The sequence below is a fragment of the Canis lupus genome, chromosome 6 (assembly GCF_048164855.1).
Source record: "Canis lupus baileyi chromosome 6, mCanLup2.hap1, whole genome shotgun sequence".
NCBI classification, from domain to species: domain Eukaryota; kingdom Metazoa; phylum Chordata; class Mammalia; order Carnivora; family Canidae; genus Canis; species Canis lupus.
In genome coordinates this window covers 34,721,281-34,748,979 of record NC_132843.1, presented here as the reverse complement: position 1 = coordinate 34,748,979, position 27,699 = coordinate 34,721,281, and the positions used below count along the sequence as shown (strand labels likewise).

General features: G+C 36.4%; 1 long non-coding RNA gene across 1 annotated transcript in view; it reads left to right on the top strand.

The window, feature by feature from the left end:
• LOC140635202 (uncharacterized) overlaps positions 1–26,907 on the top strand; it is a 56,684-nt gene extending 29,777 nt beyond the window's left edge. Inside the window, exon 3 of the long non-coding RNA XR_012032570.1 lies at positions 26,689–26,907. This is a non-coding gene — a long non-coding RNA (uncharacterized lncRNA). The remainder of the gene's footprint in view (positions 1–26,688) is intronic.
• The last annotated feature ends 792 nt before the right edge of the window (positions 26,908–27,699 follow it).

Here is a 27,699-nt window from a genome sequence, read left to right as displayed (position 1 = left end):
CAACAGGCTTGTATATGCTCTCACTCAGGCTTGTACTCCAGCTAAGAACAAAACCATAAATGTTTATACTGAGAGTAAGACTTTGAAGTAACTTATGATTTTGGATTGCTCTGTAAATAGCAAGACTTCCTTATTTCCAGTGAAAAAGAAATGAAAACAAAACGAAAAATGGCTTTTATGTCCAAAATCTGTTAGATGCCATATATCCTATCAGCCACTTTAGCTGTTACTAAGGTCCCTGGATATTCCAAGCTTGACTCCATAAAGACTCAAGGTATCCAAACTTAGTGATATTTTTGCCAAGAATGATGCTTTGAAAGGAACCAAGACCAAATCTCTGTCATGGTCCAAAGGGATGTTCCCCCAAATGATAATCTAGAAAACCTGACTAGAGATGCCCAACAATTGGCCCCAGAAAAGGAAAAACAACATTAAAAATCTAATAGTTGTCAGTTTGATATAAAGAAAGTACTCTGGTTTGGGCCAAATAACAATCTAGCCCTGCCAGATATTTTGAAATTTCCATTAATGATTACTATAAATGCATTGAATCACTGGTCTACTCATAAAATAATCTTTGTGAATGAATATTGGTAGAGAAATATCAATATGACCACAAAAAGTGTCTACTTTCTTGCTGCATCTACCCAAAACAAAATACAGGAAAACTTGTCTGCTCTGCTCCAAGTCACGTTGAATTGCCTGATGGACCACTTGAGTTTGAGAAATGGATTCCATACATCTACTTTCAGCTCATGGATATAAATATGTTTTGGGGATGGTTTTCAGGTTTCCCCTCAGTGGATTGAAGCTTTCCTTAGTAGGAAGGTACTGCTTCTTCTGTAGAAAAAATCCAGTAGAAAAAATTATCCCTTAAACTTAATGGTGACTGGGAAATTCACTGCTCCACGAGTTGAAGCAGACAACAGCTGGAGAAGACAGATTTCCCAGGATGACTGGACAAGATATATATGACTTTTTCTTGCTGCTGATTTTTACCTTATTTTCTCCTTCTTTTTCTTGGAAAGACAATGTTCTTATCCACATTTTACAATTTATTGCAAGCAAAGGAAGCGTTTCTAACTGCTGGGGCTACCATCAGAAACTCTGATCTATTTACAATGTTGGAGACCTCTTGGTTTTACCTGTAACCAATTTCTCCTTAATCCTAAATGTCACTGTTGATTATACCTGTAAGTTGATGGATGTAACCTATTGCATTAGGATATGATGGCCAGATGTCCCTCTACCATGTTATAACCTTTCCTCAATCATAACCATATCAAATCAGCTAAATATTTCCAACTTTGCTAATCATACAATTTTTGCTCCTGTGGTTTCCCCCCTTCTCTAAGTGTAATCTGTCTCCCTGCACTCAAGGACAATACAAAAAGGATAACACCTCTCTGTAAGACTTTTGCAAAAAATTCCTTTAGAATAAGAGGGTCTCTCACAGAATGTCACCCCAACTCCTCTGATCTCTGGCTTGAAAGGGTCAATTGGGAAATTCCAGTTAACCAATCTATCAATAACCAGACCTTAGCTGGCATCCTCTGCTGTCCATCTAGTTTCATTTTCATCTGCAGCAGACAACATTTCCCATGGGCATATAAATGTTAAAATAGCTGATGAATTGGAGGTTAATGTTTATTGGGAAATTTAACTGTCACTGTTAACATCCATAACAAATCAGAAGCCTCCCATTGGTTCATACCGTTAAACTTCCACATCCACCTTAAATAGGAACTTACAGAGGTGTCCATGACTTCAGGTTTGCCTCCATAGAAACTTTCTCTCTTGGGTTGGTGTGAATGCCAATAAATGTATGGTCAGAAATTTATCTCAACATTAGGAAAGCTAGATGATTTCACAGTCAATCCAACAACAATCACTTGACTCACTAATTACAGTAGTTTTGAACAATTGCATGGCCCTTGATTACCTACTTGCTGAATAAGGAGGAATTTGTGCAATAGACAATGCCACCTTTTGCACATAGATAAATTCCTCTAGTGAAGTAGAAACCCAATTACATAAGATTAGGGAACAAGCACATTGGCTACAACAAATTTAACAATCCATGGTCCTTTGATGTCTTTAGCTGGTTACTTTCAGGTGTAGGCTCTAGTTGAGAACCATTGTACAAGCAGTATTTTCATATTGCTTTTGATTCTGTTTTGCATAATGATTTTTAAGTGTTGTAGCTATTGCCTGTCAAATCTCTGCATAAATGATATGCCTAATAGGGTGATGCTAACTCATTGCTTCAAAATCTCCAATGTTTACAACTCTGATAGATATGGACTATAGGTGGGAAGCACCTGAGAAGTCTCCCTCCTATATTTCCTTGTTACTCAAATGGCCTCCAATCTGCACATTTTCCCTTTGACCTGGGACACAACAACCAGGAAAAGTCCTTCCTAGCATCAAGGGATGAAACCACTAAATGTAGAAAACTTGGCTTTTGATCAGTGGTACTTTTGAGTAAGACCTTGATCAAAAAGGGGAAATGTGAAAATGAATAAAAGAAACCTCATTTAAGATGGATTCAGGCATTAAGGAGGGCCCTTGCTGTAATAAGCCCTGAGTGTTACATGCAACAGATGAATGAATCACTAAACTCTGCTTCTTAAACGAATAAATAAATAAATAAGATTATAGTATTGGTTGCACCACCCTGTGAAGATGATAAAGTTTAATTGTATACCTTTTTAAATTGTATACTTTAAATGGGTGAACTGTGTGAAACATATGTTATATATCAATAAAGCTGTTTAAAAATAAAAATAAAGTGGAATCAGAAAGCTCTGAAGGGCTCTGAAAGCTCTGAAGAGCTCTTACACACAACCACTCACTGCCATATGCAGCAGCATATCATGCATTTCTCAACAGAAAGAAGTTTAATTTGAGAGATATGGTTTTTTCACCCCAGCAGGAAGGTTTTTTTTTTTTTCCCTTGCCCAGTGACAACACAATAAGAACCACTGAAACTCAGACAATGAGAAGTTACCACAGCTCTGAACTCTTGCTCCCCTCCAAAGGACTTCCATTTCCAACGGTCACTCCAAATTTTCCCCTTCCCTCTCTTACACCATAGTTTGCATATCCCAAATTGCAATTCCTTTGCTATTCCCAAGTAAAGTCATTTTGCTGGTAAGCTAATTAGCTATCTTCTTTTGAAAGTTGACAGAAACTTTGAAGGTTGTGGAATACAAGGTAAATACACAAAAATCAACGTTGTTTTCATATATTAGTTTGAATGATTGGAAATTGAAATTAAATAATCAGCAGCACTTATAAAAACATAACAATACTTGAAATGCTTGGGTAAAAATATAATAAAATGTGTTCAAGTTCTCTATATTGAAAACTATAGAACAATGAGAAAACAAAGAAGGTAAAAATAAATGGAAAGATACACCCTGTTTGTATATTGGAAGACTCAGTATTATTAATTGTCCCAGTTTTTCTATAGATTCAATACAATTCTAATCAAAATCTCAGCATTTTTTATAGATGTCAATAAACTAGTTCTAAAATTTACATGGGGAAATAGAACTATAAAATAGCCAAAACAATTCTAAAGAAGCAAAATGTTGGAGAAGTCACAGTCGCAAATTTCAAGATTACTATAAATTTATAATAATCAAGATGGTATGAGATTGCTGAAAGCTTAGAAACATAGAATAGAGAATTGCAGAAGTAGACCCATACAAATATATTTAATTTTTGATAAAGAAGAGGCAATGCAATATAGAAATAATCTCTTTTCAATAAATGGTGCTAAAACAATTGCATATCTGTATGTAAAAACAAAACATCTTCATAAAAATAACTAAGAAGATCTGAAGTAAGATTTTTTTTGTTTTTAATTCCAGTATAGTTAACAGTGTTATATTAGTGTCAGGTGTACAACAAAGTGATTCAATTCTATACATTACTCAAAGTTCATCATGATAAGTGCATTCTTTAATCCTATCACCTATTTCACCCACCCACCCCCATCTCCCCTCAGGTAACTATCAGTTTGTTCTCTATAGTTAAGAGTCTGTTTCATGGTTTGTCTCTCTCCTTTCCCTTTATATTCATTTGTTTTGTTTCTTAAATTCCACATATGAGTGAAATCATAGGACATATTTCTTTTCTGATTTAGTATTATACTCTCTAGCTCCATCCATGTTGTGCAAATGGCAAGATTTCATTCTTTTTGATGGGTGAATAATATTCATATACACAGATTTTCTTTATTTATTCATCTGTCAATGGACACTTGATCTGCTTCCATAATTTGGCTGTTGTTAATGCTGCTATAAACATAGGGGTGCATTTACCCCTTGGAATTGGTGTTTTTGTATTCTTTGTAAATAGTAGTGTGATTCCTGAATTATAGGGTAGTTCTATTTTTAATTTTTTGAGGAATTCCCATACTGTGTTCCACAGTAGCTGCACCAGTTTGCATTTCTACCAGCAGTGTACAAGGGTTACTTAATTTAAAAACCATAAGACTTCTAGAAGAAAATATAAGAGATCTGTATGACTTTGAGCTTGGTAATGAATTTTTAAATAGGACATCAAAACACAACTGTTAAAGTAAAAATAATAATTATAGATTAAACTTTTTCAAAATTAAAAGGTTTTGATCTGCAAAACACACTGTTAAGAGAATAACAAACAAACTGCATGCTGGGCAAAATATTAAGAATTTCTCTCTAGAATACACAAGGAATAACCAAATTTCTATAACAAAATTTTAAAAAGGAGGAAGATCTGAGCAGATACTTCAAGAAATATATATGGTTGAGAAAGAAACATAAAAAGATGCTCAGTATTTAGTCATTAGGCAAATTCAAATTAATACTACAATGCTACAATTTTTTTTTTTTTTTTTTTTTTTTTTTACTCCAGACCATTCACAGAGTTTTATTCAGGGCAACTTCCTGACAGGGAGCATTGGGCAGACAGACAATCCAGGTGGTACCCAGCCATTCTCTGCCCCATCCAGACCTTAATCCCCAGCTTTTATGGAGCAGGGGGTATAGTGGTCTGTGCACCAGTCAGCTCCACCAGTTACCAAAAGTGAAGCCTTTTGTGTGCCACCTTAGGAAGATCAAAACAAGCCTTCCCTCATTCTGATCAGGACACACGTTAACCCCCATGGGGCCCGGAACACATAACCCTCAGGGAAGTCATCTCATTGGCATAAACAAGATGGAGGGCTAAAGATGGAGTCCGCGTTGTCAGCCCTCCTAGACAATGAGAAACCACTATGTATCTGTTAAAGTAAAAACTAACAAAAACTGACAATACCAAATGATAAAGATACAGAGCAACAGGAACTCTTTTTTTCATTGCTAGTGCCAATATGAAATGGTGGAACATTTTGGAAAACCTTTTGGCAGTTTCTTACAAAGTTAAACATACACTTACATAGGACTCAGCAGTACTATCCATAGGTGTTTACCCAAGGAAATCAAATAATTGTGTTCACATAAAAACTTGTATGTAAATGTCAAAAGCACCTTAATTTATAAATTCCCCAAACTAGAACCTGCCAAGATGTTCTTCAAACGTGAGCGGATAAACTGTGACATATCCATAGTATAGAATACTATTTAACAACAAGCAATTATGGATTTTAAACACACTTTACTAACTAAAAAAGACTCAAAAGCATACATTTTATATGATTCCACCCATATGATAATCTAAAAAAGGGGGAAATTATTGAGATAGAAAACAAATGAGTGGCAAAATGTTGAGAAAAGGTGACTACAAAGAGGCCACACAGGAAATGGTTTTAGCAATAAAAATAGGCCATATGTTAATATGATTTGAACACTTGATTCTTTATGTTTATGAAACCCACATATCTTCTACACCACATAGACCAAACTTTACTGTTAGGCAACAGTAATCCCTAGAATGCTATAGAAATTCCAGAATGGATATGCACACTGTGATAAAAACCATCTGTTATCAATGGATGACATAGTCTAACTGAAAGTGTAAATAAAAAGGGAGCTAACCGACACATGAAAAATTGTTCAGTAGCACTCAGCATCAGGGAAATACAAATCAAAACCACAATGAGATACCACCTCACATCAGTCAGAATGGCTAAAATTAACAATTCAAGAAACAACAGATGTTGGCAAGGATGCAGGGGAAATGGAAACCCTTTTACACTGCTGGTGGGAATGCAAACTGGAGCAGCCACTCTGGAGAACAGTTTGGAAGTTCCTAAAAAAGGTAAAACTAGGACTATCCAATGGTCCAGAAATTGCACTACTAGGTATTTACCCAAAGGATGCAAAAATACAGATTTGAAGGGGCATATGCCCCTCAATGTTTGTAAGCAGCATCATCAACAATAACCAAACTGTAGAGAGCCCAAATGTCCTTCCACTGATGTATATATGTATATATATTGTGTATATATATATATACACACCATTTCTTATTTATCTTTTAATATCTATATTTATATATATGATGGAATATTACTCAGCCATCAAAAGGAATTAAATCTTGCCTTTTGCAATGATGCGGATGGAACTATAGGATATTATGCTAAGTGAAGTAAGTCAGAGAAAGATACCATATTATTTCACCCATGTGGAACTTAAGAAGCAAAACATATGAACATATGGGAAGGAAAGGAAAAATAAAATAAAACAGAGGGAGGCAAGCCAGAAGAGACTCTTAACTATAGTAAACAAACTGAGGGTTACTGGAGGGGAGGTTGGAGGGGGGATAGGGTAGTCAGGTGATGGGCATTAAGAGAATACTTGATGCAATGAACACTGGGTGTTATAGGCATCTGATGAATTCCACTCCTGAAACTAATAATACACTATGTTAACAAAATTGAATTTAAATTAAAAGTTAAAAAAAGAACTATATGAACAAACAGAAAATAAAAGGAGCTAATGTTTTACTGGAAACTGGCTAGAGACCAAAACAATTGTACATATGAACATTATATCCTATTGGTAAATGTGTTCTCACTAGGGTACAGATTAAAATTTCTAAAACTACATATATACTAGTGTTGAATAATTACAAGTAATGAGAGTCAGGGTTCTGTCAGAGAAAGAAGTTACAAATAAGCAAGGGGTAAAAAAAAGCAGAATGAAGCCTGAAGTGGTGGAATGGAATCAGAAATATCAGCATAAATGCATGACCACAGTTACCTAGATATACACACACCTGCAAACACACACAGATACATACATCCAGGAAGCTGAATAAAGAGTATAGGGACACTGTACTATCTCTGCAATTCTATCTCTGTAATTCTTTTGTCAGTCTAAGTCTGACAAAGGGAAAATTAAAAGAGATAACAATTGCAAATGACTTCAACAAGAAAAAAAAAATACACTCCAATATCTTTTTCCTTGGGAGAGTTTTTGGCAATACGTGCTTGTTTCTCTTTTGGTGTGCCCTTGAATCTCCAGGGTGCCAGCTCTACACTCGGGTCTGTGACACAGTGCATATGTTTGAGTGGCAGAGATATGTGTTAGAATGTCCTCTCTTAAAGTCTGTGTTCAAACTTACTGGGTCCCTACAGGGGCACTGCTTGTGGCAGAGTCTTATGATCTTTTATGAACATAGCTTCTGCTATGATCCTTCTTGCCATAAGAACACAAAGTCACTCAGACTGAGAAGAGGAACAGATGCCATGTGCTCCCTGCCATTCTCTTTATCGTTCTCTCTCTCTTCCAAAGGAGTCCATGCACTCAGCCCCTTTCATCTCCAGCCAGCAGAGGAAAAGTCTCCATTTGCTTAAACTGTAAATAAGTCCCCAGAAGATGCCATAAGTTCCTGAACCATCTAGACTATTATATCTATTTTGGTTTGGCTAAAGCTTTTTTGCAAGAATATATAAGAATAGGGACACTTAATTAGTTAGTCCATTACTTATATTATTATAGGCATGTAACTAGTTCAATATTTTCAGTTAAAAAGAAATTCCTATGTCAAACATTAAATTCCAGGAGATGAAGTGGCCTCTAGTAGCATGAACAGATGAGGAATGAAGAGAAGTTTGGGAAGTTAATGCTGATTTCTCAGGACAGAAAGAAAACCCAAGGCTAAGACTGGCAACATCTGAAGAGATAGCTTTCCAGTAAGCATGCTTTCATGAAAAATCTTAGAGAAGGATTAGTTGGTGAGGACAGAGCTACTGAGGAACTAGTTTTGAAGGAACCGTGACGATATAACAAAACTTCCTTTGTGAATACTCACCCATTTTACAACTACAAATGGCCCCCTGCAGTTGGGAGGACTGTAAAATTGAGTGTGAAATATTGTTCAAAGTGCTTTATGTATCTCTCCAGTTATTCTATGATTGTACTATTGAGGAAATGGAGGCCTTCAGAAGATGTACAACTGGTTAGTGGCTAAATCAGAATTTGAACCCAAATGGTGATACTCAGGATCCATTCCCTAATTCTCCATGTGATCTACTTTCCAAATAGACTTTTATTTCTCCCTCACAGTCATATACCGAAGGCATTTTCTATTCTGAATCAATATTGTTCATACAAGGGCCTCAATTTTCAAATTGCTCTTTGCCTCAGTAGCCTATTGAGAAAGATGCTTTTCCTGTAATAGATACTTGCTTTGTATCATAGGGTTGGAGAATATTAAGAGAATAATATTGAGACAAGATATATCAAAGTGCTTTGTAAATTCTAAAGTACCAAGAACTGTTAAGATGTCATTTTGGTCTAACAAGTGAGCTACCTTGAACATTGAGTGGGAGGGGTTCATTGTGAGTAATCAGGTTCCTGAGAATAAGCCAATCTTTTAAAAGAAGGGCAGAGACCTTTAGAGTAAGGGAATCACAATTAGTTAATAAGTGAAATAAATAGGAATCTCATGGCACTGGAGGTTGCTCCTGATACATATTGAGAGGAACTTATTCATCTGAAAAATCTAATCTACTAGGGAAAATTACTTTACTTCTCTTACAAAAAAAAAGTGAGGATTCTATATAATACAGAGGTTGATTTTTATTTCTACTGCATGTGGTATTAGAAATTTGAATTCTTTTATCAGCTAGAGAAACTTTAAAACCTTGCATTAGTACCAACTAATTAAAATATACAGCTAAATCTAAATCATATGAGCAGAGATGAATTGGAATCAACGTCTTTTTGGATTAATCAGAGCTGCTCAAGAACAATCTAATGAATACACTGACTGTAGAGTGTCACTAACAGATGATTATAGTGATGATTTTGCAATTTAGCACTCAAAGACCTGGAATCTCAATATCCATGGGGCCAATAATTTTTATCATTTAGAAGAGTTTCTGGTCTATCTTTCTGGAGGAAATGCTTTGGAGATATAAGGTTGATAGGCAAATAAATTTCATCCCATCAGCACATCTTATTAAGCCACAAAAGGAAGAAGGAAGGTTAAAAGCCTGTCATCATTGATGCCACATTTTGAGGCAGAGTAAAGAGAAAAAATGCCTTAAGATATCTTTGAATTGTTTCCTTAAAATACCCACTTGCAAATGTATTAAAATGCATGAGAGCAGCTATTTCATGAATCAACCAATCAAATGAATGGGCTTTAGTTCACTGAGAGTGGATTTTCTCTCCTAAGTAGTAACAACTGTTAATTTCTAAACATAGACTCCAACCTCTTCAAGTCCATTTTCACCCTTGGTTTCTGTATCCAGGCAATTACTGAACCTTATTAATTCTACTCCTGAAATAGCTCTAAAGTATTACCTTTGATCTCCTGTTACTGCCACTACTGCAGATAAGGGGCCTACCATCTTTTACCAGTCATTTATCACTAGCCTGATCTCTTTACCACCTTGTGCCCTGAAACCCTCCCCCCAGGTCCCCAGTCTATGCTCTACTCTAAAACATTCAATGGCTCCCATCACTGATAAAATACACACTCTTTGGGAGGATATAAAGTACCTTGCTGAGTGTGGTCCTGGCCTCTCCAGAACCATGCAATACCTGACCCTTTTCCATACTTTGAATCCATTGCATTCTTCACCATCCTTCAATCCTCAAATATGCAGTGGTAATATTTTTGTATTTTATACCTCTGGTTCTTACTAATTGGAATTCCTTTAATCCATTTGCTTAATGTTTCAGGACTCAGATTCCATAATTTCAACTAATCAGTCCTTTGATTTTCATCTCTAGCCACTCTCTAATAATACATACCATTAGTCAATCACTGATTCCTATGTGACACTGATATCCACTTTCTCATTTATGCAACTAGAAGTGATCTTTTTGCTCCTTCCTATTCACAACATTTTGCATCTCATATACTTGATGCATCTCTTTTCCCATTTATATTTTGTACAAGTTTCATCTCAGTTGTAAAATATTGAGAGGAACTGTGGCTCATCACTCATTGCATCTATAAAGTGACCATTCATGTCTTACAAATAGAAGATGCTCTGTAAATATGCATTGAATTGAAATGACTTCAATTGAGGGGAAAAAAAGGATGCTATCCTTTTGGCATCATTTCTTATACTATAATAAGGATTCCTTCTGTTTACACATAAAATAGAAGACTTTAATCACCCCAGTAATCTTTAACTTGGTAATGAAGGCTGTAAATTAATTTTTAAACAAAATTAAAGAAGATGGGATGAAATATAAAATAAAAGCATCATCAGAATCTTCCCAGGAAACAATATTCTTGACACCAAATCATGACATTACTGGGCTCAGTTGTTTATTTCTTTCTAGGGCAGCCCCTTGTTTTATGTCCCGAATAGCATTTCCCTAAATAAAACTGCATGAAACAAAATGCCATTATGATTTCTAACATTCATTTCCAGTGAAGTTCCTGTTAGGTTGCAGCTATAACTATGATGGAAGGGGTGTGAGTAAAGCCCGCTGCAGTAATAACTGTGTCTTCATACATCAAACCAAAGGATTATAGGAGAAACATCTACATAGAACAGGAAACTAACTGGAGGGGTAATGCCAGGCTGGCTTTAAAATGTGACAGAAAATAATCAGAATAGGCCAGTATTAAGACTTGGAAAGTTAAGGTAAAGGCAGAAACCTTCCTATACATGTAAGCAAGCATTATTTTTTCTTCTGTATAACTGCTTCTGATAGGTACAACAGTCTTCACTCTATCTTAGCTCTGATGAACCCGAGGGACATGAATTTACTCTAAAATAATGCAAAAATCATTAGTCTCTTAAAAGCACATAAATCTTGAAGCTCAAGAGTAAAGAGATGTCAGAAGAGACACCTCTAAGGTAACTCCTACATGGAATTCCATTTCCCCCCCTCTTCAACTCTTTCATTCAATGGCTCTGATTCTTCTTTCACATTGCTGCTCCTTTAACTCATTTAGTCCCTTGTCATTTTTCTAGATTACAGCATTCACTTTCTAACTCATCTCTTCATCTCTGATATTGATACATCCAACATAAAGATGTCACCATCATGTTTCAAAGTGTCCATAAAAGCATATCATATCCTAACTTAAAAATCTGAATGTGATTGCCACTGCTTAAGGAAGTCCAAATTCTGCATCAGAATACCCAAGATTCATCAAGATCAAGACTTTCAATGGTTATTCTTCCCTCTTTGCCTTTGTCACAAGAATTTTTAGGTTCTAGAAATATTGACCTACTTGTGTTTTTTCAGACACACAATGCTCTGTTGTATTTCCTTGACTAACTGAACTCATACTTTTACCTCTGTCACAGACTCAACTTAAATTAACAATAAGAGAGATCAGTTTAAATATAAGTTATGGCATGTCCTTCATCTTCCTAAATCTTACATTTTCCCATTTATCTCACCATAGAGCAAGACCTCTTACCAAGGTTTAAACTGTGCTGTAAGAACTTGCTCCTAGTTACCATCCTTACCTTACCTCTAACCACTCTCTCCTGCTCAGTTTCTGTTCCTTGAAAATGACTATAGGGAGGTGGATTAAAATGGCAGAGTTGGAAGATCCTGAGTTTAGCTCCTCCCATAGACACAACAAAATCTACAACTACACATGGAACAACTGCCTCTGATCCATTGACTGATGAATGGATAAAGAAAATGTATCCCATTATATATATATATGTATTATATATCCATCAGAAAAAGGAATGAAATCTTGTTATTCACAATGATGTGGATGGAGCTAGAGTGTATTATGCTCAGCAAAATAAGTTAGTCAGATAAAGACAAATATCATATGATTTTACTCATGTAGAATTTGAGAAACAAAACAAAACAGATGAACATAGGGGAAAGGGAAAAAAAAGAGTGAGAGGGAAGTAAATCATAAGAGACTCTTAACTATAGAGAATAAACTGAGGGTTGATGGAAGTTGGTGGGGAATGGGGTAAATGGGTGATGGGCATTTAGGAAGGCACTTGTTGTGATGAGCATTGGGTATTGGTATGTAAGTGATGAATCACTAAATTCTACTCCTGAAACCATCACTACACTGTATGTTAACTAGCTAGAATTTAAGTAAAAATTTGAAGAAAAAAATAGCCTCTGAGAATGAACTGAAAATTTAGCAGAACCAATCTTAAACAACTGAGGATATATATATTTTTTAAAAAGCCACATCAAGACAATTATTAGGAGAGGCAAACAGTCTAGTCAGGACCCACATCCACTGTGGCAACCCACAGTTAGAAGACATTTACAAACAGGGAGGTCTCTGAGGGGCAGAGTTCAAGTCTCACCTTGGTCACACCTACCCTGGGGACCTACACTGAGAAGATAAGGCCCCATAACACTTGGTTTAAAAATCAGTGGGGCTTAACTACAGAAGATCCAGAGGGCTATAGGAAACTAAGAATCTACTCTTAAAGATATTACACACAAACCCACCTGCTCTGAGACCTAACAAAGATAACAGTGATAGAAGTTTGAAAAGTGCTTGGGCCATACATGAAGGAGATTTATTGACTAATTTTAGGGCATGTCCAGAGGGACAGAGATCTGTAGAAATTTTCTTAGGGAACAGAGATGCAGGCTGTGCAATTTTTCTTATTCTTTCTATCTAGCTGGCTGCTGCTGGTACGAGCCATTTCTGATAGTCATCATCTACTTTTCTAGCACCACTCACATTGCCAAGTGTTCCCCTGTGGAATCACCCCACCCAACCCACCTGCCCCATTGAGGTATCCTTCCCAGGTGGCACCCTGCCCTGCCACACCCATTGGGCAGCCTCAGGTGGCACCAGTATCCCACAAAGAAGCCCCCCACTATAGGGGGCAGTCTCAAACACTAAATAAAGTACCTACAACAGTCATAGGAGACCTCACAGCCAGCCACACTAGAGGCCTGCCCCTGCTCCACCCACCAGCATGTTTATAGCTGTGATACACAGGCTTCTCAGCCAGATAGGATGGCAACCAGCCCCACTCACCGTGCACCCATGGTAGTCATGGCCAGTCCTGATAGCCACATTGGAGAAGCTCTGCACACCAGTGAGTCTGCATTCATGATGGCCCAGACATAATGGAAGGTTGCACCTGTCCTACAGGGGAGACCCATAAGGCACCTGGCTCAGGTGACTAGGGAAGTTTACACTACTGGCCCCAGAGAATACCTTCTGCATAAGGAACTCCTTCAAGACCAGGAGACATAACTGATTGACATAACACAAACAAAAAAGTTAATACCTATCATTCTCAAATATTCCAAGAAAAAACAGAAGAGGAAGGAGTGCTTCCAAACTTATTTTATGAGGCCCAAGTTATCCTGATGCCAAAACCAGAAAAAGACACTATGCATACATAAAAACTACAGGCCAATATTCCTCATAAACATAGATGAAAAAATTATCAACAAAATGTTTGCAAACTAAATTCAACAATGCTTTAAAAAGATCATACATCATAATTGAATGGGATTCATTGGGATGCAAGGATAATTCAATACCTGTAAATCAATACAATGATGTGAAAGAAGAATAAAAATCATATGATCATCTCAATAGATGCAGAATAATCATATAAAATTCAACCTCCAGTTATCATAAAATCTCTTAATGAGGTGATTATAGAGGAAAGAAAGCTCAACATAATTAAGACCATGTGTGAAAAACCCTAGCTAACATCACACTCAATGGTGAAAATCTGACAGCTACTCCTCTCATTAGAAACAGGGTTGCCTACTCTCACCAATCTTATTCAAGATAGTATTAGATGTCATAGCTGCAGCAATAAGAGAAAAAAATGCAAATTGGAAAATAAGAAAAACTCTATTTGCAGATGACATGATATTATATATAGAAAAACCTAAATAAGCCACCAAAAATATTAGAATAAAGTAATTCAGTAAATTTGCAGGATATAAAATTAACATATATAAATATGTTGCATTTTCATACACAAATAATGAACTATCAAAGAAATTAAGACAATCCCATCTACAACTGCATCAAAGAGAATAAAATACTTAGGAATAAATTTAACCAAGGAAGTAAAAGACTTGTACTCTGAAATCTATAAAACACTAATGAAAGAAATTGAAGATAATACAAATAATTGGAAAGGTATAACATGCTCATGCATTGGAAATATTAATATTGTTAAATCGTCCATAGTGCCCAAAACAATATACGTATTTAATGCAATCCCTGTCAAAATAGCATTTTTCACAAAACTAAAAAAATAATCCTATAATTTGTATAGAACCACAAAGACCCTGAATAGCCAAAGCAATCTTAAAGAATAAAGCTAGAAATATCATGCTACTTGCTTTCAAACTATACTATGAAGCTATAATAATAAAAACAGTATGTTTCAGACACAAAAATACACATATAGATCAATGGAACTGAGTTCAGAAAAAACTCACACTTATTTGATCAATTAATCTTAAACAAAGGAAGCAAAACTATACAATGAGGAAAAGATAGTCTCTTTAATAAATGGTGTTGGAAAAACTAGACAACCATACACAAAAGAATGAAACTGGATTACTTTCTTACATCATCTACAAAAATAAACTCCAAATGGATTAGACTTAAGTGTAAGATCAGAAACCATAAAACTTGTAGAAGATAGGCAATAAGCTGAACGTCATCAGTCTTAGCAATACTTTTTGGCTCTGTTTCCTCAGGCAAGGGCAACACAAGCAAAGGTAAACAAATAGGATTGCATGGAACTAAAAAGGCCTTTTTCATAGAGAAGGAAGCCATTATAAAAATGAAAAGGTAACTTATTGAATGAAAGAAAATATTTACAAATTATACAACCAATAAGGAGTTACATTCAAAATATAAAGAACTCACATAATTCACATCAAGTGTCAAAAAATCTAATTTAAAAAAAGGGAAGAAAATATGAATAAATATTTCTCCATAGAAAACATACAAATGGCCAATGGACCCATGAAAAGATGCTCAACATCACTAATCATCAGAGAAAGGCAAATCAAAACTACAAAGAGATATTATTTCACACCAGTCAGAATGGCTAGTATTAAAAGGACAAGAAATAACAAATGCTGACAGAGAAATGATGAAAAAGGAACCTTCATGCACTGTTGCAGGGAATGCAAATTGGTGGAGCCACTGTGAAAAACAGTGTGGATATCTCTCAAAAAATTAAAAATAGAACTAAAAAAAATAAAAAAATAAAAAAATAAAAATAAAACTACCATACAATCCAGCATTCCATTTCTGGATGTTTACTCAAGGAAAATAAAAAACGCTAATTCAAAAAGATATATAAACTCCGATATTTATTGCAGCATTATTTAGAGTAAATGCAATATGGAGGCATCTTAAGTGTCCATCGATAGATGTATAAAGAAGATGTGGTGTGTGTGTATCAAGTATGTGTGTGTATGAGTTTAAATAATAAATGATAAAACATTAGTTAACCATAAAAAAGAACAAAATCTTGCCAATTGCGACAACATGAATGGACCTAGGTGTTATTATGCTAAGTCTGACAGCAAAAGATAAACACCATATGATTTCACTTATATGGAATCTAAAAAACATAACAAATGAACAAACAAAACAAACCAGAAACAGACTCATAAATACAGAATATAATCCCGTGGTTACTAGAGGCAAGGCGGTGAGGGGATTAAAAGATACAAACTTCCAGTTATAAAATGTGACATGGGGATGCAAGGTACAGCATAAGGAATATAGTTAATAATATTGTAACAACTTTGTGTGGTGACAGATGGTAGCTACATTTATGGTGGTGATCACTTCATAATGTATATAAAAGTTGAATCAGTATGTTGTACACCTGAAGCAAATATAATATTGTGTCAACTATACTTCAATAAAAAAGACATTACTGCATTGTTGTGTGTGTGCATCATTTCTAGTATTGCACATAAACACATCATTGATCTTACTATTATTTTTTTCTTTTATTTATTTTTTATTGGTATTCAATTTGCCAACATATAGAATAACACACAGTGCTCATCCCATCAAGTGCCCCCTCAGTGCCCGTCACCCAGTGATCTTACTATTATTAATGGATTCAGTTTTGATTATTTTTCTATGCACAGATACACTGTAATGTGTTTATTTGAATATTAATGAATATGCGTAAGTATCTCAAGGTAAATCATGTCTTCTCATTTTGTTTTTTTTTTAAGTCTTCTCATTTTGTAAGTCATAATTATTAAGATTAAATTTTTATTATTTAGGTACAACGTACTTATATTATTTTTCTGGTTAAAAAATATGAATGATTGATAGGTTACCTTTGGGCCTCTGCCTAGTAGGTTATTCTTCTATATACCCCAGCTGGCTCCCACTGCCCATTCTAAAGATGTTTTATCATAAATCTTTGCTGACACCACTGTTATCCCTGGCATAAATATATTTGGGTTTATTTTTTTCTTTCTTTAACCAGAATGTATATTTCATGTAGTTGATGACCTTGTTTTGTTCACACTGTTACATCCCCCAAAAATGACAAGTTTCTGACATATAGTATGTGCTCCATAAAATTTTGTCAAACAAATGCTTGCTCTTTTCCATAATGTTTACCTTGTTACCTATTTATTCCACATAGCATAGTCTACGCATAACTCCTATGTGTAATGTTTTCCAACAGTTAACTAGTCTTTCCTTGTGTCTTTCAATCCTTTCTTGCTATATCCATATCAACCTATATCTCTGTGTGAGTGTGCATGTGCATCACTTTTAATTTACTATTTGCCTTTGGGCCTCCATTAAAAGCTGGAAATCCTTAGAGGATAGATGCTGTGCTTTATTTATCTCTTTCACCAGATTTTTTAATCACATAGAGCAATTTGTGGATATGATTAAACAGGAGTTAGATTATCTCAAATACCCAAGTGCATAGCTGTTAGGATTCCTTCCCTTTCTGTGAAGCAAATGAAATCCCAGAGCAGAAAAGAACATGGAAACCATTTTCTGCCAACAACTTGTATCCAATACTATCCTCTGGCTGCCTTCTTAAGACTTCCAACACAACACAAAATAGTGCCTTACATGGGATGGTTAGGAACAAGGGATTTTGAGAATCTCTAAGGCAAATACCTGCCCTGCAAGGTGTTGCCCATATACATATCAACTCAAAGAAAAAAGCTTCCAGTCCTTAGGTTTAAGCTTCCTTCTTCAGTTGAATGGCTTCTTTAGCAGCCTCAATTTTTGTAGAACCTAAAGGGCTGAATGCCTGTGCCACTTGTTGATAAATATATTCAGTGTGTACTGTGTCTGTGATGAGTGACCATAACAGTCTTATTTGTATAATCTCAAATTTAATGTATTCATGGAAGTCTTTGATTCTGTTTCTCCTCCCTATTCACAAATCCTATATTCCCATGCACATATAGGTTTGTTTTGGTTCAATGCAGACACACTCTTAGAACTGTGGTACAGATTTATGATAATGAAGGAAGTAAAATAGTATGTTATGTTAACCTTACTTGTAATCTCACTCCAGAGCTGGGACAAATGCACAATGAGTAATGTAATGTGACACTGTTAGCAAGCTTGATACAAGATTTAAGTAAAAGAGTATTATATAATGCCCCGAATTCTAAAGAAGTCTGTAGCAACCAGTAGAGTCTCAGTAGAAGAAACTGAAATTGCCATCAATCATGAGAAATGGGGGAAGATTTAGCTAAGCAGTTATAAAAGGTTAGGGCACTAGGTAAAATGAGGGGGGAAAAACCTTGACAACAAGGATATATGAAAGAACTCTTTAGCATAAGGTATAGATAATACAAAAAAAGCAATATAAGTAACAATTTACTTATAATCTTCAAAGATTATGTTCTCTCCATCACTATAACCTCTAAATCTGGTGGTAGGGACACAAATAAAGTGCCTGTCACTCCCAAGGAACTACCATTTCACAAACGGAGGCAGTAAGTGGACATGGATGACCTGGTCCTACACAGGAACTGCTGCCTTTTTCCCGTTTTTGTTTTTCTTGCCCTGAAATCTAAAGATAAAAAGGTGTTTTCTAACTCTTCTGCTAAAAAGAATATTTCTGACCCCAGCCCTTCATAACCCTGTCAATGCAAAGATAGCAATCCTGAGCAGTGCTGCTTCCTAAATTTTGTGAACATGTAAGGTGTAGCTAGAGCAGCCAGAAGAAAGGCAGCTTGGAGGCTACAGAAAACTGAGAATAGTGCACATCTAGATTTCTAAGACTGGAGCATATCTGATTATTACAAAAGTAAAGAGCCAGGCATAAGCACTCACTCCCAGATTCTTCAAAGCACCAAAGTGGATAACCTTGGGATTAAGGGCAAGAAACACACTTGAATTCTCTTTTTTTTTCCTCTCTCTCTTTCTCTGTCTCACACACACACACACACACACACACACACACACACACACACTGAATACCCTGCCTTTAAATAAAACATACTCATCCTAAGGTATATTTGGTACAAAATAGATAAGGATTGTTCACTAAAGCATAGGAACTTGTTTAAAAATTTAACATTATTGAAAACAGTAATATATACCTCTGACACCTTACATAGACAATATTAAGAACATTTAAGTTTCCATTGGTAACCTAGGATTATCCTCAGAAACCTTTGTGACTGCAATGAGAAGGACACTGAGCTGACCTTGGGTGATGCTGAGGCACAGGTGTCTGAACACCTCTTTACTAAATGACCCAGACCAAAGACACAGTAGCAACGAGCGGCTACTTAAAATCATCTGCCTTTCTTCCATCCCAGAGTGACTGTTAGCTGGTGGAGTGATGCAGGAGTGGCTTTGAAACTGGCTTAGTGAAACATCACTGAAACATCATTCACCTTTGGGGCTCCTCTTGTAGACCATGTCTAATGTCAGGTAGTTTGTGTTTTGCATTCGAACCTCCACATGAGTGGAGACTGAGGCATAGTTTAATTACACGACAGGGAAAGTACAAAAGGAACTCCTAAGGAAGCATCAAGGCCACCCATGCTTAGGGACAGAAGAGCTCCTCAGCCGTCCTGCAGTATGGGCACAGGAGGAATTGTTACCTTTATTTTCACAATTCCAATTTGAAATCTAGATTTCAAAAAATCTGCAGGGTTAGGGAGTTCCTATTTTTGACCAACCTCGAGTTTCTTACTGTCTTTTGGTCAAAACTTAAAGAGGCAAGAAAAGGAAAAAAATAAAGCATAAACATTACAAAGTAATCTATCCTCATCTTTTATGCCATATTGACATCAGATGGTATCATGTTTTCTATTGTACAAACAGTTCAATGACAGCCAATGAGCAGTTATTTCATTCACATACTTAAGCACTCCATTAGAAGTTAGTGCCTGGGAATAGGGCCAATCCCTATGTTACAGGATTTTCCCATTTTTGAATGTATTATGTTACCAAATTGAGGACTTGTGTTAGGATTTGGGGAACCATGAAAAACAAATGGAAGGTGGCTAGAAACTTTGGACTTGAAATAACTATGGATTTATGCGCACGTGCACACCCACATGTACAATTAAAGTGTCTGACTTTGTAGCCGGCATAGAGGACTTTTCTAGAAATAAGAAGATTATCAATTAAGAAAGCATTAGAAAGCAGGTTTTCCTTAGAAAAGACAGATAAGAGAGTTATTTGTTTATGTAGTCAACACCCTTGCATGCTGCTCTTGTAGAGACAGAACACAGCAAAATAACACATTTCAAAATACCTGAGTTTTAGTTGGGTGGAAGGGGACAAAAGAGGGAGAGGTCTCAAAGCAAAGAAAAAGAAGTTACATTTACAGTAATACCCTGTTCTGTTTCATTCTTGATAAAACAAATGCTAATTTTGTTTTTAAACTGCCAGTACACAGGCAAGTGATCCGAATCCTCTATACCTTTGAGAGATTTTCATCCTTTACATATTCCAATTCAACTTAAAATATTGTGCAATTGCCAAACCTCATATTTAAAATATGTGCTTATCATTCAACTCAGGGTAACATTAGCACACTGAAAACTGCATTCTAATTAATAAATCAGAACCTTAACCACGGAAACATCATTCACACATATGAGATGGCAATAGTGAGAGCCATTAAAAATAGTAGCATGCTGTCACCCTTCCAGGAAATATGGAAATATTCCTTTTTGGGGGTTATTGGCCTACATTATTTATCAATGTTTGGCTTTAATATATGGATTTACTCAACATTGAATGAATATCATATTTCTCCTAGAAGATACAGCATTAATTTGTGATCTTGGACAAACTGTCAATTGGATAACAAGCCCACTAGGGGGGCATGCAATCAATAATTTGTATACAGTGATTTCTTCCCTTAGGTTGTTTTAGGAAAATATTGCTTTTCTACTTTCACTCTCACTCATACGCACAAAACAAGTGAACACACAAATTACATTTAAAAACTCCACTTTTGAGAAAGGGGAACCGTCTTGCACTGTTGGTGGGAATGTGAACTGGCGCAGCCACTCTGGAAAACCGCATGGAGTTTCCTCAAAGAGTTAAAAATAGATCTGCCCTATGACCCAGCAATTGCACTGCTGGGGATTTACCCCAAAGACACAGATGCAGTGAAATGCCGGGACACCTGCACCCCGATGTTTATAGCAGCAATGTCCACAATAGCCAAACTGTGGAAGGAGCCTCAGTGTCCATCGAAAGATGAATGGATAAAGAAGATGTGGTCTATGTATACAATGGAATATTAGTCAGCCATTAGAAATGACAAATACCTACCATTTGCTTCAACGTGGATGGAACTGGAGGGTATTATGCTGAGTGAAATAAGTCCATCGGAGAAGGACAAACATTATATGGTCTCATTCATTTGGGAAATATAAAAAATAGTGAAAGTGAATAAAGGGGAAAGGAGAGAAAATGAGTGGGAAATATCAGAAAGGGAGACAGAACATGAGAGACTCCTAACTCTGGGAAACAAACTAGGGGTGGTGGAAAGGGAGGTGGGTGGGGAGTGGGGGTGACTGGGTGATGGGCACTGAAGGGGGCACTTGATGGGATGAGCACTGGGTGTCATGCTATATTTTGGCAAATTGAACTCCAATAAAAAAGAAAAAAAAAACAAACCAAAAAACAAAAACAAACAAAAAAACCCTCTACTTTTGGTCTAGCTCTATGATTTTGGAAAACAAACAAACAAACAAACAAACAACTTTCTCCAATGTGTTAGAACCTGGCAGTCAACTCTTGCTCTATCTTAAAACAAATACTCAATAAAAATAAATAAAATGAGGTGGGTGAGGGGATGGGGTGACTGGGTGATGGACACTGAGGTGGACACTTGACAGGATGAGCACTAGGTGTTATGCTACATGTTGGCAAATCGAACTCCAAAAAAATATATACCAAAAGAAAAGAGAAAATGAAAAGAGGACCCCAAAAATGGTGCTAATAAAGAGAAATCATTGAAAATATGAAGCCAAATTTAAGCCACTATGCAACAGTGAGAAAATAAATGGTTATGTCAACGTCAGTCTTAAATCTTGCCTCTTTTCCACCCCCTTCCCTTGTTCCCCACACCTCTAGGCTGTCACTTAACATTTCTGCTGGCTTTAGCTTTAGCCTTAGCCACAATTCTTTTACCCCCTTTCAAAATTCATGTTTCTCAGACAGCTATGCTCTTGCTGCCAGGACTGAGCGCCCACACTCTGAATACCCAGCCTGGATTTCCAATCCTGAGCCTGGTGCTACTCATATTATCTAACTTGTGCTTGTTCATTTTTCCTTATTTGAACCTATATGCTTGGACTCAAGCTACCTCTCAGCATGGCTTCCTTCTGGCTTAACTCTCAATATTTGCCAGCCCAAATTCCACCAGTGCAATAGTCTGCCCACATCTCTCAAATGGGGTTTTTAGTAAGATTATTCTTTCCATCTGTACCTAGAAGAAATTGAGACATATGCACCAGAAAAAAAGGTCACAGTGATTTAGAGTCTTTGCTTATAAAACCAGATTGCAGAGCTTGGTTTGAGCTGAGTCCATAACATGTGGGTGTCCTACTTTTTCCCACTCCATGCTTGAGGTATTAGGAATCACAGGGGGGAAAGCTGACTTTGCAGAGTCAGGCAGCTTCTTGCTGCTCCTGCCCCCAAACACAAGCAGAATGCAAAATCCACAACCTCTGAAAATTGATGCAGCCCAATGGAGAAACACAAAACATTGATGATGAGCCTCAAGTTGTCATTCCTGCAGTTCAAAATTTTACTCTTCTCATGTAAAGGAATGAGTAACAGCAGCATCTTTTCCCTAGACCTTACCTCAGAGGGTAGGAGGTATTCGGAGAAATTCCTACTTTATAGCCTTAGGGCTGAATGAAGACAGAGATTAAGAATGATTTTTCTCAAAACCTCCAGACAAATTTACTTGACCCCTCTGCCTTCTTACTGTCTTGACATAAATGTATTTGTTACTACTGAATTACTTCTGACTTGAATTTAATCCCACAGAGATTGGAGAAAACAGTCTCTCAAGGAGCAAGCAAAATTTCTTCCAAGATTAAAAACCTAAACAGGCTTGAGTAATAAGCTGCATAATCGTATGTGTGAGTGCACACACACACACACACACACACACACACACACACACGACACACACACACAATACACGGTAGGTATTTCCTAAGTGATGAAAAAAGAAAAGGAACTTGATATTTCTTGGCTTTTATTCAGTTTGGAGGGAAAAGCAACAGAGACTTACTGAAGTTTATTCTAGTGAAAAGCCATGTGAGAGTCCTAGGAAAAGCTAAATACCTGGACTAACAAAGAGCAGGAACCACCACACCAGAGCTACAGGAACAGCAGAAATTATAACAGAAACAGGCTATGTGTCCTCACTCCAGCACAATGGTTTTTAGTGTATAGTTGCTACATCAGCAGCATTAGCATCCATCTCCTGGGAACTTTCTGTACAAACGATACTGATGCCCTGCCCACTAAGGTTTGAAAATCACTACTCTGGTTTACCACCATTATTTAATATGATTTGGCTATTTTCTGTAAATTTGCTTCTCTCCATTTTGATAGAGGTTATCTTTTTATGATGATTGGGTCTATATAAGAATAGAAGGGAGATTAATATATTTTGGTCTATCTAAACCAGAGAGATTGGCATTTCCAAGATCACAAAGATGTAGTACAAATATTTTATTAAAAATGCTTTATAGGAAGTGATGCTTTTTGGACTGTTCTTTTAGTGTCTCCTCTCTCCAAGTGGATCATTGCAACTGTACAATAATTGAACACTGTGAGCATTGCATCTTTGTAATGGAAGGTGTCCCTTCTCCCACTGCAGAGAGCTGTCTCTGGGAGAGGAGCTGCCTTTGATGTGTTGGGAGGACTATCCCTGGGGGGGAAAGAATATTTGACAGGCACATATTTTAGAAATGTTTTGCAGGTAAAATTTTCATCCATAAAATTGCATTAACATTTCAAACATGCCACCCTCCAGAATTCAAAGACGCAGTCTCCAGAGAGATGCTCCCTCCTCCTAGGGAGCGATATTTTTCTAGGGCAGAGAGAACATGATTTTCTCCAAATGCTTTCACCATGCCCCTGACCTCCATTTCAAAAGAAAACCTTTAACAAGCTGAAGAGGCCAGATATAGGGTGATGAAAAAGGAGGACAAAGATAGAAAAAAAACATATGCCCTCGGAATTATGACTTCTGCTTGGATGACAAAAATAAAGTGCCTGCCCCAAGATCTGCATGGAATCATTCAGAAAGCTTGGAAACAAATCGTGATTATTATGAAGCAGGAGACCAGACTCCTAATAAACCTTCAGCCATACATAGGCCTGCTTTTGATGATCTTCAGCATTCAAAATTGCCCATTTCATTTCCTTTGAATGGCCTATAAATAACACATCCATCCAGGATAGGGCTGCTTTGTAATGGATGTGGAGCAACTGAAAAGAATGTGGCTACCAGCATCTAATACCCCCCCAAAAAATCAATGGAATAAGGAAGAGACAGTTCAGATATGGACAACCCAGGCCTCATGGTGGGCCCCGAGCACACAATATGAAAGGAGGCTGCTCTGCTCTTGTGACTTTGTTGTATATCTCAACACCAGCTTTCATTAGTCTTAAGATGGATTTTTTTTCTTACTTAATATTTTTTATATCTATTATGATGAGCCTATGTTTTTGTTAGTCTGACTAAATTCAGGAGAAGAGTTTAGTTAAATAAATATGAAGTAATAAGATATTATAATTTTGTTATCAGTAGAAAACAACACCATCCCTTCCTGACCAAATGCTCCCTTTAAGTGGCTGGTGTGGTGCTGTGTTGTCTCATTTATAAATACTGCTGAGAAGAAGGCAAAACTATTCAGGTAGCACATGTTAGTAGAAATGATCATTTTGGCTTCCATTCACAAAGTGCCTAATATGTGCCAAATACTGCCAAGAAATCTGCATGTATTCCTACTAACCCTCATAAATGTGTAATGTAGGTATTACTACCTCTGATAATACCCTACTGGTCTATGGGTTTAAATGTTCCCTGGCTTTACTGTTTCCAGCAGCACTCATTTACTGCATATTTACATTGAGCTCCTACCAGGTGTCAAACACTCTGAGGTCTTGTTGTCCTTCTGCTTATATTGTTACAAATATTAAACAAACACGTAAAATAATATTTGCTAGCAATAATGGTATCTAGAAAATTATAGTAGGGTAGTGAGCTTTCTACCAAACTGATTTTACCTTTGTCTTCACAACTCAGAGGCCCCATCAATTTTATATATCAAAGGCAGCTCCTCTCCCAACTGCTCAAGAAACTAACAATTGTTACCTCTTTCCTCAGTTCCCATTGCTATTGCATTAGCAAGTCCTTTTGGGTAGAATTCTAAAACATAAAGTTCACTTCTCTCCATTTACACTAAAGTACTATTACCTTGTCCATAATAGATCAAAATTGGAAACAATCTAGATGTCTTTCAGTAGATGATTTACTAAACAAACGTAGTTCATCCATGACATGGAATGTTACTCAGCAATAAAAAGGAACAAACTATTGATACATGCAACGGCTTGGATGAATCTCTACAAAATTATACTGAATGAAAAAAGCCAATCCCCAATGGTCATACACTATATAATTCCATTTATATAACCTTCTTTAAATAACAAAATTATGGAAATGTAGAACACATTAGTGATTGCCAGAAATTCAGAAATAGAGGCAGGAGGGAAGTATGTGAGGCTACAAAAAGGCAATAGGAGAGTTCACTGTGGTCATGGAAATTTTCTGTGTCTTGAACATATTAATGTCAATATCCTGAATATGATATTGTAATACAGCTTTTAGTTTCTTAGCATCAGAAGAAACTTGGTAGAAAGTACAAGATTTCTCTGTATATCTTATAACTGATGTGAAATAAAAATCTCAAAATAAAGATAATTCTTTTTATCTTGTATTAAAGTGTCATCTTTAACATCAGTCAAATGACCATGTATTTATGGCTTTGTTTCCAGAATCTCTGTTCTGTATTATTAGTCTATCAGTCTTATTCTAATACCAGGGTATTAATTAGTTTTTAAAAAGACCTATGTCTGACATATATCTTTCAATATCATTCTTCTTTAATATGGTGTTGGCTATCTTTGGTCCTCTGTATTTTCCCATGTATGTTAGAATCAGCTATTAAATTTTCACCAAAAAAAAAAAAAAAACGCATTTGGCACAATTTTGAGATTGTATTGAGTCTATAGATCATTTGAGATCATTGACAATATCAAGCCTCTTAAATCATAAGAATAAATGTTATTAATATAATTTTCCCTAAAAACACCATAGACATCTTCTATTAAATTCAATCCTACATATTCAATTTAAAAAAAATATTTATTTTTCATGAGAAACTCAGAGAGAGGCAGAGACATAGGCAGAGGGAGAAGCATACGCCCTGATGGGGAGCCTGATGCAGGACTCGATCCCAGGACCCTGGGATCATGATCTGAGACAAAGGCAGACACTCAATCACTGAGCCACCCAGGTACTCCTCAAGTTTTATGGTATTATAAGTTGTATTAATTTTATTATAATTTGTTGCTGGTATGAAAGATGACTGATTTTATACAATGACCATGTATTGAGTGGATTTGCTAAATTGACATCCATGAACCAATAATTGTAGACTATTTAAAATTATCTACATATCAATAGTATTTTAGATGAATATAGTACTAGTTTTATTTTTTCTAAATATGTTATGTTTCTTTTTCTTGCCCTATTGTTCTGTCTAGGAGATTTCATTTCTGCTACACTAACAATGAATAAACAGCCTGAAGATAATGATAGATCATTTCACTGCCTCTAGTAAGATAGATAGGATACCTGATGACTCTGCCAACTATGTCAGAGTACAGGCAGAAGATACAGTCCCCATATAAGAGGGTAAGAAAAAAAATGGTTAAAGTATTAATGAATTGCTTAAGATGAATGTGGAGTTTTATATCCACTTACTGACTCTTTTCAAAAGAACCTCCACCTGGTATTTGTAAGAAAGACTCAAGGCACAGCAAGAGACTAGAGAAAGACTCCCTAAGTCATGCAGGTGTGAAGGAGAAAATTGGTTGCCACTGTGGGAAAGAGATGAAGGTCCATCATCTGATGTTTCTTTCAAAAGACTTAAGCTACCGTAGTCAAGGCAAAAAAACTCATTGCTCCTAGGCATAGGTGAAGACCCATTACTACTGGGGAAAGTAGAAGTAAGAAAAAGTGTCATTGAATCCAGCCCACATCCCAAATCCAAAGCATCTGTGGTGGAACTTGAAGCATGTCAGTGTAGGGGTATAAATAATATTTACCTCAATCTCTCCTGTTCTACACAAGATGTCTTACAATTTAAAAATAGAAGCCACACAAATTAAGTGAAAACAAGTCATTATCAAGAGACAGGGCATTCAATAAAACCAGAATCAGAGATGACTCATGTTGGAATTATAAAACAGGGACCTTAAAAATGCTATGACTAACATGTTAAAAGATCTAATTGAGGGGCACCTGGGTGGCTCAGATGGTTAAGCATCTGCCTTTGGCTCAGGTCGTGATCTCAGGGTCCTGGGATCAAGCCCTGCATCAGGTTCCCTGCTCAGTGGGGTGTCTGCCTCTCCTCTGTGTCTGCCTCCCCACCACCCACCCATGCTCCCTCTCTCTTTTAGAGGAATAAATAAAATACTTAAAAAAAAGACCGAGCCAAAAAGGTGGGTAAAATACATAAATAGATGAGAAATTTAGGTCAAAAGATAAAAATT